Below are 13461 nucleotides of genomic sequence, written 5' to 3'. Positions count from 1 at the left end.
ATAATTGTATGCACAAGAAAGTCCTGATCTTGGTTCTTCATTATGAAGGCTAGTGCTCATGCATCACCCATAAGTGGCTTAGGATTCTTGATGGCTTTAATCAGCTCTCTCATTACCTCACTAGCAATTAAATCAATTTACTTCTTTTTTTGGAACATAACCTCCCTCTTAAGCCATGGTAGTGTAGTGCCCATTTGAGACATGTACTTGACTAAAGAGGCATTTTCTACCATAGGCCCTTCCCCTTAATAGTCCTCTTTGGATTCTTCTCCCTTTGAGAAACATCAATAGTTGGAGTCTCTATATCTGCTTGGGATAAGGTCCTAGCCTCTGTATCATGAGGAGTTTTCTGAGGCTCTTCAAGTTTTTTTCCCCTCCTCTAATACTTCATCGGCTTGCAATTATTGGGTCTCTACTTCCTCCTTTGCTTTTTCTTCTATTTCTATAGCATGAGGAAGTGGTGTTTCTGACCCTTTGTTTAATAATGACAAATCTTGAGATGGTGATGGTGGTATACCCAAAGGTCCTTGAGGTAGAGGTAACATTTGAATCCAGTCCTCTCCAAACGATTCACTCCTTGGGGTGTCTCTTATCTTTTCTCCCACCATCTCTATAGGCATGAAGTCAAAATCAGAGAGATTAAATACATATATTTTCTTTCCCCTCCATAGCATCTATCAATTGTTGTTGTTCATCCTCTGATGTTGAAATGTGAATAGGCTCCTTTTCAGTAGATGGAGGGGTCAAGGTTGAGCTTCTTCTCCTTTCTTTTTATACTGCCCATGTTGAGCAAGTCCACTAACTCAAGGGGACATATTCAATTTTCTCAACATCTTCTTCTTTAGCTTCTTGGATTATTTCTGGGACCTATGAGGATGGAGTGTTCTTCTTTTTCAATTTTCTCCTTTGTGTCCCCACCATAGTCAATTCAATCCTTTCTCTTTTGGGAGTGATAAGGGAGGCTTCTTCCTCTAGTGTAGCTACTAGAGGTTCCCTTTGTTCTTTTAGCTTCTCTTCTTCTACCTATTCACCCTGCACCTATTCTTCATGTGGGGGCACTTGTGGTTCTTGGTTAGGTTCTTGTTTGGGCTCTTGAGCATCAGGATGAGCTTGTGGCTCTTGTTCCTTGGTAGACACTCTCTTCCTTTTATTCTTTCCCTGATCCACCTTGAAGTACTCAACCTCCCTCTCATGTGTATGTACCATTTTCAGCCTTACGAGGGATTGAGTACGGAAGGTTGGTACCGTAACATTTTCACCTTTACCCTTCACTAGGTGTATTGTGGCTTGAAGAGGAACAACCTAAGGAACTAGATCAAGTTTGAAAGGTTTGTTGATTTAGTCCTTTGTTAATTGAATTATGTGTCTTGCTCTATTGGTAAAAACATTATTCTTTTGAGTTAACTCTTAAACACCCAAATTTGTGAATGATATCTGGTTACAACAGTTGGAAATTTGTTTTGAGATGAATAAATTTCTTCTAAATTCTTAGGTATAGCTCCCTACTACACTATGATTTGCAATGAATTATGTTTGCTTCTAAATCTAAAATGGGGTGTGTTCTTAACCTGGGAACAGGAGAGGTAAAACAAGCTAGGCCTAAACAAGAACTAACTTAGGCAAGAGTTGGTTTATTAAGATTGTTTAAGTCTATGAATTCACACATCTTATGAATCTGCAAGGTTTAATAGTTCAATAATGCATACTAACTAAAACTAAACTAATATCAACAAGAAACTAACTACAGGAACTAAAAGAATAACTCAAAAGAAAACACAAAAGGGATTTCTCTTGAGCCTAAGATAACAATACTATCATCTTCAGTTCACTGCTTCAAAATAGGGGAGTGAAGATCTATTCATTCCTTGATTTGATTCAGACAAAAGAGAAAATGTAAAATTAACATAAAACATAATGGAATAGAAAATAATTGACACAAAATACCATTCAATTATCTCTGCAACATCCAATATTTCACACCAAAAATTAGCCAACCCTTTATTAATCTTTCAATGTAGTACATATAGGATTCCAAGATGACCTTTATAAAGGAATTTAAATTGGTTCATCGCTTCATAAATGGCAAATGACAAAGAGCTAATTTGTCCATTAGAATCATTACATCAAAATAGAGAAAGAGGGGAATATGAATCACTTCGCCTTCTTTCCCTTTTCTAATTTTTCCCTATAGGCCTTGGTGGTGAAAATGATTGGAATTAATTCCTCATGCCTATAAACATGTACATTAGTATATCTTAGGAGCCATTTAGAATGCTCTCTAGCTAAATCTTTGACAGCATTTAACTAATCTTTTATTTCCTCCATGGCCATGTGTACACACCCACCAAGTTTTTGGAGCTCAGAAACACTATTCTAGTGACCGAAAGATATCCCCATCAAACTATCTATGTAATTGGAGAAGTTCATTTGCATGATGACTACTTCAATGATCCCCTTCCCTTGTCCACTAGTTTGTGAGTCCATATGTAGACCTCTTAGGATCTCACAATCTCTATCTTGATCCTTTTTCACTTTAGCTTCTATTTCCTTAAGTCCTTCCTCTACCACCATGATCATCTCAGACTTGAATTGCACGCTCTGGAGCCACTCAAATAAAGGCTCATCTCCTTTAGGAAAGATTTTTGCTTCCATAGCCTCTTTAACCTTCATATGGATAATCATCTTCAATAAATAGACACAATCTTCACTCTTAGCTTTCTATGCTACCAAGGTGGCTCTACTTGCCAAAATGTTGTCCGTCTCTATTTCAAGCCTTAGTATCACATTTGTAGAAGTTGAGACAAGCAACTTCATAGTTCACCAAGAACACCTAGATGCAAAATAACCTGTTTCTAGAAGGAAGTCAAAGAGAAAAAAATGAACCTTGGAAATCTTAGTAGAATAAGAGAGAAAATTCATTCCAAGATAATGAAAAAAAATTACAAGGTTCAACCTTAAAGGTGAACAAAACCCTAAAGCCTAAGAAAGCTAGGTTATACATTAATAATTAATAAAAGAATCAATTAGTAATGCACCTAGGAGAAAGTTTAAGCACTAAAGAGTAATAATTTAACTAATTAAATCAAAATTATTTAAGTAGTATGAAAACAAAATATTACTCTAACACCCCCCCTTAAGCTAAGCACAGGGGAAAAGCTAACCTAGTATAGCTATGAAAGTAGGAAATGAGCCCCGGCAACAAGACTTGATCAGGTACCCAATACAAGGAAAACTCTATAAACTAGAGACAAAGGAGAAAACCCAGTGGGAAAAACTCCTCTCAAAAAAAAGATAGGAAAAAAACAAAACAAAAAAGGCTCAAGAGACTCTCTCAAAACCATAAGTACAACCAGCCCCCTCATGAGAGAGAAGAGACACCAAAGCCCCCCCAGAATGATGGAGCCCTTGTAGAAATGATTGAACCAAAGGAACTCCAATGTAGAAGAACCAAGGGCATAGAACAAGGAAACTCTTGAATGAGAGGTAAAACTGGAAGGCCTAACTGATGCTCAAAGGAGAAAACATGAGGATTCTAAAAAGGAATCACCAATGTAGGTGAGTTAACACCATCATGAAAGAGGAGATAATGTCCTCTATAGAATCCACAATAAGTACACCTAGAGGCTTGATGAATGGCACTAGAGGGTCAGGTAGAATTGAAGAAGAATCATGTTGAAGAGAAAAGACCTCAACTAGATGTGGTGTGGTAGTCAAAACAATGATCTTGGGAACAATACAAAGGTTCAAGTGTCCTGACTACACCACATGATGATCTCGCAAAAGAGAAGAGCTATGCTCTGACAATGGAGATGATGGGCCAAAGTGTAAGAAGGTGTAGAGATGGGTGGTATGATCAACTATCCCTATAGCAATAAGGCCTCTTGTTGCACTCTCCTAAATAAAGAATGAATCTCTAGTGAACTCAATTGTCTTCCCTCATCCACTATGTGTAATCTGATAAGTCGAGAGAAGGTTTGCAGATAGAGATGGAACATACTATACATCATTAAATGTGTCATCCTAAATGCTAATTGAATCTTTCCCATAGACTGTTAGGGCAGTGTTATTCCTCATGAGAATATGAGGAATGGGAGAAGCCTCAATAGTGGAGAAGACCCCTTGAAAAGATGCCATATGGTGATAAGCACCTGAATCCAGTATCCAAGGGACCTAGGAGGGGGATGCAATGGATGTTCATAATGCATGACCCTATCCAAAATCTAATGTAGATGTCAAAGATATGGAAGAAGACTAAAAAGTAGACCCATGTGAGGTAGAAGAGGATGGAGAGAAAACAATGCTCTTCTAAAGCAGATCTTGCAAATCTACAATCTATTTCTCATAGCCATCAAATCTCTTCTTAAAATAATGTGACTCATCATGAGGTCCCTTCCAACACTAGGAATATGTAGGAATCTTAGTCTTCTATTTCTCCTTCTTAGAAGAAGATGATGGGCTAGTAGAGTGCTAAGAAGAGGAATCCAAGATCTACTTTGGCTTCTACTTCTATGTATCCTGAGGTGACTGGGCAAGCAATTCCTATGACTGTGAACTTGTAAGTGAATCCATCTGAGTGATCTTGGACTGCTCATGAGTTAACCTATCATAAAATATCTCAAAAGAAGGCATAAAATGTCATACACCTAGTGCATCCATAATGGAGTAGAAGGTAGAAGTGAAAATCTGATAAGGATCTCGAAGTTTTGAGAGTATCAGAAAGATACACTCATCATCTGACTTTATCTTTCCAGCAACCCATAAAATAGAGCAAAGAGACTTGAACTTCATTAAGAAGTCCTCAATGCTAGTGAACGATTCAAGTAACAAGGAGGTGAACTCTACATCTATTTGTAGAACCTTTAACTGATTCATTGTGCCAAACAAGGTGGTAAACTTGTCTTACATAGCCCTGGGTGTAGTCAAACCATCCAGGTGAAATAGTAACCCATCTAAAACATTCAGTGCAATGAGGCCCATTGCCTCATTCATCTTATTCCACTACATAAGAACCTCATAAGGCCTTTGGAGAACTAGCAAAGCCACATTGAGGCATGACCATAACCCATTTTTCATAAGCAATCTAGTCATCTGTCCTTTCCAAGTATGGCAGTTGTGAGGTGTAAGGTAGGCAATAGAAGAGTTCACCATTAAGAGAAAGTAGACAGAAGTAGAAATGTTGTTTCTGAATTAAATTATAGAAAGGAAAATGCAACCCCCATAATGTATAAATTTATCCCTCATATAACAAAGAAATAACTAAGGAAAACACAAAAAACTAGAAGAAAACCTAGACGCCAGATTTAGAGAGGTAGGAAACTATAGCCTCTACTTCAACACCAAAAACAAGAGCTCAAATGACCGAGTCTTAAAATAGAAGTAGCATCATCTCTAGCTTAGAAACAACTTTCTAACAATATTTTATTTTTCAAAAATGGACACCATATGCAAAAGATACAGCCACAAAAACAACTACTCTTCCAACAAAGAAGCTCTCTAGAAAAATACAGAGACTAGAAAAAAATTAAAGATCATATGACTGTCAAGTGGTTGTCCACCAAAAAAAATTTGGCTGCTGAAAAAATTGACCATCGCCTTAAAAAATCTAGGCACCAAAATGCTAATGTCAGCACCAAGTTGTCAGTAGCCAGCAGTGACAATAGGGTAGTGGAGGTGGTAGCGAATGGTGTGGCGATGGTAGTAGTGGTAGGGTGGTGGCACTAAGGCAACAATGGTGGTGGGGTGCTGGCATGCTAGTGAGGATGGGGTGCAGGTGGCACTTTTTGCCTACGCCAAAAATGCATTTTAATGCATTGTTTTTTTTTTTTTTTGCATTTTTGAGTCGTACAGCCTAGGAGGGGGGAAATTTTTTCCCAAAGGCTACTATGGCTAAAAATGACAAATTTATATGGATTTTAACTATACCAGGCCTTCTACGCTCAATGGTAGCATCCATTTTTGCTCAAAGTGCACTGAAAAAAGGTGCCTCAACCATGAAAAGCTAGGTTTTTCATCTTCAAATCATGACTTCATGATCTCCAAACTAGGTAGTAGTAAGCTCTGATACCATGTAGATGCTAAGACAACCAACTTCATAGTTCACCAAGAACACCTGCATGCAAAATAACCTGTTGCTAGAAGGAAGCCAAAGAGGAAAAAGTGAAGCTTGGAAATCTCAGTGGAATAAAAGAGAAAATGTATTCCAAGATAATGAAAAAAAATTACAACAGTTCAACCTTAAAGGTGAACAAAACCCTAAAGCCTAAGAAAGCTAGGTTGCACATTAATAATTAATAAAAGAATTAATTATTAATGCACCTAAGAGAAAGCTTAAGCACTAAAGAGTAATAACTTAACTAATTAAATCAAAATAATTTAAATAGTAAGAAAAAAAAATATTACTCTAACAGCATTGCTCAATCTACTCTATGATGGTGAGTGCTTCTAACTTGAGTTTCCCACTCCACTCTCTACCTATTTGCCTGGAGTGTTTATCTTCTTGGAGCTAAGAGATGAGTGCTTGGATATTGGTAGCAATAGGATCACTAGTGATTGACATTCCAAAGATGCTCACCAATGGAGTAACCAACTACCTGATGAAGCTGTTGAGTTCATGGATTTCCACCTTCATTCTAACTTTTGATAATTTAAGGCTTTCAAGTTGTCCTTCTATCACCTCATTTGTTGACTTCCATAATCCAACCTTGGGATCTATAGAATGTAGGGAAAAATCATCCACAAACATATCTTCTATTCTTCCCTCTTTAGTGGGCTTTGCAATTTCCATCGTCAGATGCCCTATTTTAGGCTTAATGTTGATCTAGAGTAGATAGCCAAAGACAAGGTCTCTTTGTTAGGAATTCCTTCATCTCTTCTCTTTCTTTTTCTATCCAAAGTGTCCTCTAGCCATGAATCTATGTTGATCACCTTGGAAGCAATCCCAAGAGCATTTATACTAAACATCTTTCTCTTGACTGGGGTGAGTGTTTTTGAGGCCAAAGAGAAAGGGTTCTTTAGGGCTTATGAGATGAGCTTTGAAGAATCTAAGTCCTTCTCAATTCTAAAGTCTTCTTTGTCACCTCGTTAGATTCAATTGACTCACTCTCAGTGCTTTCCCCCATCTCCTAGATCTACTACCAGTACTTGGGGACTACTTGGAAGGAGAATTTTAGCACTTACAGATGGAACTAGACTACTATGAGGTGGGAGGGAAAGCATGACTACACCATCATTGAATTCCTCTATCTTCTTCTTCTCAGCCTTTGCTAGAGTTTAGATCCCTAGAAGGGACCTATCTTGACAAGTTTTGGCTAGGGGAATACTTTTGTCAAGGGGTTGATCACCTTGGCCTAATGGTTGAGTTGGACCTTGGGTAATGGCTAAGGTTGCACCTAATGTGCCACCTTGGGAGGAAGAAGGTGTTGTAACCTTTGGAGAGGCTTGAGAAAATGTACTTTTTCTCTAACTCCTAGTTGTGGTTAATTCTACCCATTTTCTAGTCCTTTTATAGATTTGAGCCATCATTAAATCTAGCTCTTCCTCAAACTCTTCATAAGGCTTTGCACTTATTGGAGTGCCTCTTAGCTTGGTTAGGTAAGTATTTTTGTACATTTTTTTTCCATCATCCTCTACTCCTTCCACATTAATATTGACTTTGTACATTTTTACCTGATCGACTGTCAATCTAGCAAAGGCACAATCATGGCTCTTGAACTCATCCTTGCAATCATTCTGGTAGTCTTTAATGGTGGTAATGTCTTTGATTACACTTTTGATTTGCAAAAAATCTCTTACATACACATTCAGACCAAACATAGGCCTCAAGACTTCGTACATCTCCAATTTATACTTCATTTCAAACACCCTCAACATGTTTTTGGCATCTAAATGGGTGTCACAGCTGAAAGCTCCTACCTTCATAGGAAACTCATACCTTTTCTTCTTCAGACTCCCACTCAACATGTTCACTTAAGTAGCTTATCACACGATCTTGATCAACAGGATCATAACAATGGGATATCTCAGCAGCTTCAAAGGGAAACCATTGAAAGTTTCAAGATGCAAAATACAAAAGGACAAGAACTGGATGAAATAACTCCCAAATTGGTTGATGGATACCATGGCCTCAGGACTAAATCTCCTTTTTGGACATCCCTATAGCTCCCTACAAATCCTCATTGTGAATGCATCATTAACTTTTACATATTCTACATAGCTATTTTCCAACTGTAAGCATGGATAAAACTCATAGGATTTCACATCATCATGAAAATTTTCCACTCTTGGGAGGCCTAGCCATAGTTGTAATGAGGCCAACATATAGATGAGGAAAGAGGACATATAGAATGTATTATAAAAATTTGCGGCATGGAGAGAATTGGATAAAATTTCACTTACCTCATGAGCCCAATCAATATATTGGGTGTCAAAGTAGATGACTTGCACTAAAAAGAAATATTTCTCAAAAAAATTCAAAGCTTCTAACTTACCTTTCAATCTATGTAGGAGGACCAAGATATCAATGATTTCTAGTTTGTGATTAGTCCCAAACAATTCTTGGGAACATTACTTTTAGCACTCTGTGGTTTTTGGAACCATGTCTACATGAATTCTTTCCTCCAGATCATCTTCTTTGTGGAGAACTCAGAAATGGCTACTCCGAAGGTCAAGTCTGAGAATTCCTCTCATTTTGGTACTCACATGAAACTCACCATAGTTTGTTTGTCAATGGAAATCAACACTATGTTATCTGGTAGTACAATCTACCTTGTCTCTGGGTTGTAATTGTCTATACATTCATAGATCAACTCTGGGGCCTAAACTACAATTATAAAACTATCTTCCTTGACCAACCCACATCCTCAGAGATTCTCAATGATGGGATGAATCTGCTTAGACTTCACTCTCTTTTGAAAATCCTCCATGTTGTAGAAATGAAGAGAGGTATCTGTGAAATTCTTCACTTGGGATTTGATTTTGTTCAACCTGTCAAAACCTGTGAATCTAGTTGCGATTGTGTTGATAAGGAGATTTGAATTAAGAACATGAAAGGAATGGTTAATGCAATAGATATTGGCCTTTTGATAAAGTTGTGCACATTAATAGAATAGCAATTCAAAGAAAAAGTGGTAGTTATTCAACTATTTATGTTCTCATATATATAAGAGCCTTGATTCATCCATTGATCTTTAGAATTCATGCCACACGAATGAATTGAAGGAGAGACCCATTGAAATAGTAAATATGAGGGTTCAATAGACATCTAGGGGCCTTTTCACTATTATGTTAGCTCAACGGTAACTTTCTATCTCCCCATAACTTACTTTCCCATTTTCCTTTAAGTTTTAGGAAGTTACCAATAGAGTACTCTATGGGAAAATATTTGCTGGGTTGAATTTTGATCATTAACTCTTTTCCCATAATGGTTAGATTCTTTCTATTATCATTCTAAGATGTTTTATGCACAAATTGTGAATCCAATTTAATTACTGGCTTGATTTTATTTAAAATTCAAGTAATTATCTTCATGGGTTGAAAACCTGCCGAGGAGAAGACAATTTGTGTTTTTCCACCAATTCTTCCTTTTTAATTGATCTTTAGACCATTGTCCTTTTTGGGTTCATAAATGTTTAAGTGAGATGCAAAAATTCTATAGGGGCCCAATTATCATTTCTTTTCACTCTAAACTACCTTTTCGAAAAACCAACCTCATAGGTTGAAAACTCGTCGAAGAGAAGTTCATTCTAAGTTTTCTATTGGAGACAATTATGAGAGCCATGATGAATCTTAACATTTTCTGAAGTCATAATCGCAAAGTGATCATTGATTCACCGTAGGGTATCTTGCTATTTTTGTGTTTTTGATCCATGTGTGTCATTTGGTACCTTTTGCGGGAAATCATCTTCATGGGTTGGAAACCCACTAAGGAGAAGACAATTTCTGAATTTATACAAGCTTTTGGCTATTTTGAAAAAGTAATAGGATGAAGGAAAATGTAACTCATAATTGATCACTGCATGAGTAACATGAATCTCCATTGAATCAGGTACTAACCTACCCGTAAGACCACTTCAACAAAATGACGAACCACCCGACTATGAAATGGAGAGAAGGGGAAAAGGAGAAATCTAATGGAGACTCATTCAACCTAAGAGGGATTAGACCTAGACTCGACCACAACCAAGAACTCACTCATGTCACTATACCACAAGTATTCAATTTTTCCAATTAGTTAGAGGATGAAAAGTGGAGCAATAGGCTCTATGATTAAAGTTTGTATTTTCATCTCTTCCTATATTTGCATCCATAATAGGCCTATAGTAAATCTTGTCCCTATTGTATAGAGGATCCAAGATGTCTTTTGTGTCTTTCTTGATAGCCTTTAATGGGATCATCATCTTAAGCACCTTCTCCATTAAATATAGATTCATCCTATAATGATCCCTTATATAGATATCATAGTCATCTACTACGTTCATCCAATGATCTTCTAACACATCTTCATCTACAAATTGTTTTCCTACCAGATGTTGCACCATCCCTATGTTGTTGAAGTAGGGACAAGGGGATTTGTACTCTTCAAGGGGATATTGATCCTACTTTTAATCTAAGGTCATTAGATCCTACTTATATTTGACCTCGAAAGCACCAATTGTCATGGGCCAGACCCTTGTGTTCTTATGTTTTCTTCTTACATTATCATATGTAGATATAAGTTGGTGTGCAATCTCCAACAAAATGAGTCTATCAGATGGAAATCTTAGGAGCTTCTTTGGGTTTTCCAGTGTACCAGCTACTCTTAGGTAAGTGAATGTTTTAAAATGGATGTAGTATACACCAACCTCTATGATCCTAGCTACTGCTTCTACATACATCATTTTTGTGTAATCACCTTCAGTAAACCTGAAGATTTTAAATATGAAACTATCATTCACTACCCTATATTCTACAATGTGCTCTGAGATTTTCTTCTTCACAAGTTGTGGATACACCACATTAGCCCAAGTATTAGCATCTTGTATGCTCCCCTTTTTGTAAAGTCCTAGATAGTCTATGGTCCTTTTTCTAGTAAGTATGCCATGTATGATATCATATAGAGTCTTGGATCAGCTTTCATGGCTATAAGTTTCTCGTGCAAATTATCATTGAGGATAGTAATCAAGTCTATTGGTATTTTTGCCATCCTAATTGTATCAATGAAATGGACCATCCATGTGTGAAGATGTCCAGTCGTAGTGAGTCCCATTGCTCTTCTCAAAATCACAATTGTGTAGCCAATATCATCCTTCATGTACCCTCATGTCATATCCACTTTGCCAACTTTGTGGTCTACTAGTGTTCTACCTATTAAGAAGGAAGATTGAATTGTTTCTTTGGCTTCCTTTATATTCTCTCGATAGCATCTTTCTGCCCAATCATAGGTTATCTTCACATATTAATTGGCTCTTGGGAGATGGAACACATTCTTAATATTCCTAGGATGGAGGTCCAGGACTATCTCACTTGTGACACTCCTAATGACCTTTTCTTCAGACACGTAATGTTTTGCCAAGGTCATAATCAACTCTAAGGATTGTAGTGAAGTTGGGTGTGAGGTTATGTTGACTAATCCTAAATGCATAAGTGTGGATACCATGGTAGACCTTTCCTTAGGATTATTATGAATGATGAGGAATGTGTTCTAGTCAATATGTCCTAGCTTGGTATCTTTGATCTTTGCATGCCTATCTTGAAACTAAAATTTCCTTGGTGCACCTAGGTACTTGAAAATAATGGGTTTGGGAGCAATATTTTTGTCCATTGAAGAGGATAATGATGCCATTTCATCTGCACAAGAAAGGAGACATCCATCTGGAAAGTAAAAATTAGATTAAAAACAAACCCTAATAGATCAAAATCTAGCACAAGCCCACACAAAATAGTCAAAACTAAATGAATTCCCCTCATTAGCCCTATTATGAATATTAGTGCACCTAACACACCCTTACAGGTGCACTATGTGTGCTAAATGGTCCTTAATTGACCATTTATGCATAGTTGCACACCTTTACATGTGCACACCCTAGTGAGGTGTGCACATGCACATGTGCATGTGTGTAACTATGCACATGTGTAGTGGCAAGTGTATGCGAGGAAATTGTTAGCTTTTTATTTTTTCTTCTTTGTACATAGGGGTGCACATTTGAACACCCTAATATGTAGTTAAGTGTTAGAAAGCACTTTAAAAAGGTGTGTATGTGTGCACCTTGATGAGGTGCACACATGCACACCTTTTTTCCTTAGGTGTTTCATTAGCCTAAGTTTAAAAAAGGTGTGCACATGTGCAATTTGAGGAGGTTCACATGTGCGTACCTTCTGGTGACTTAGCTTAGGTTTTTTTTTAGGTTTAAGTGATCCTTTTGGTGTGAAAGAAGGTGCAGAGGTGAACATGTGCACACCTTCTTAGCATCTAACCTTAGTGTTTGAATGTGATGAGTGCAAGTTGTAGGAGAAGATTGCATGCATCAAGGGGTGTGAGGGTCTAAGAGAAAGTGAAGTGCGGTGAACAATGAAGTAGAGGGGGGTTTGGGGTTTATATAGACCTTGGCCCCTAGGTGTGCACCTCTACAAGTGTGCAAGTGTGCAAGTGTGAATCTTTGGAGGGAGATGAGTGTGCACTTGCACGCTGAGTGCACCTGAACAAGGTGTGCATGTGCACTAGTGCACTAGTGTGCACTTTTACACTAAAAAACACAAAAGTTTCACCTTTCCTCTAGATCTAACTCTCCAAAATTTCCCATTCAAAGACTAAGGCTTGACCTAGACTCCTAGGGGAGTCCAAAAATGACTCAAGCCCTAGAGTTAGGGTTTGGGAGACAAAAAAATTACTAGGGGGTCACCATTTCTAAGAGAAATGAGGTGTGCATTGTGAGACCACAATAGTTTATTATTTAGTCATGATCTTATGTTCCCAACCATTTTGATGTGTTCACATATTTTTTTGATAAGTTTTGATTAGTTATTTATTAGTGCTTTCTAGTTGCTTGTATAGGACTGAGGTGAATATTGTGGTTTATCTATTGGTGCTTTCTAGTTGTTTGCATAGGATTGAGGTGAATATTTTGATTATATAGGACTCAGGTTAAATTTTTAATTTTATGAGTTGTACTTTTATGAGCTTGGGGTAGGTTGTCTATGTGTATGTTGGGAAGTGGCTTACAATGGAGGCTAAAGCCCTAAAGAAGCTACCTGGGTAACCCATTATAGGTTCTTTTGATAAGTGATAATATTTTATTAAATGGATTTAAAATTAATTAATAAGAGTTATATTTTTCCTCACCCATGTATTGAGTGCTAGTATAGGGTAGGATGGGAGTAGAGAGGATGCTTGGTTGCAACCTTTCCCTTTAGTATGTCTTGTCTATATGAAAGGATATTGATGTCGCATAGAGACACTAGGGGGATAGAGTCCACAAAGGCTTCCAA

The sequence above is a fragment of the Cupressus sempervirens genome, chromosome 3 (genome assembly GCF_028749045.1).
Source record: "Cupressus sempervirens isolate cs-2001-9-10 chromosome 3, ASM2874904v1, whole genome shotgun sequence".
NCBI lineage: Eukaryota > Viridiplantae > Streptophyta > Pinopsida > Cupressales > Cupressaceae > Cupressus > Cupressus sempervirens.
Note: the sequence above shows the minus strand (reverse complement) of the source record.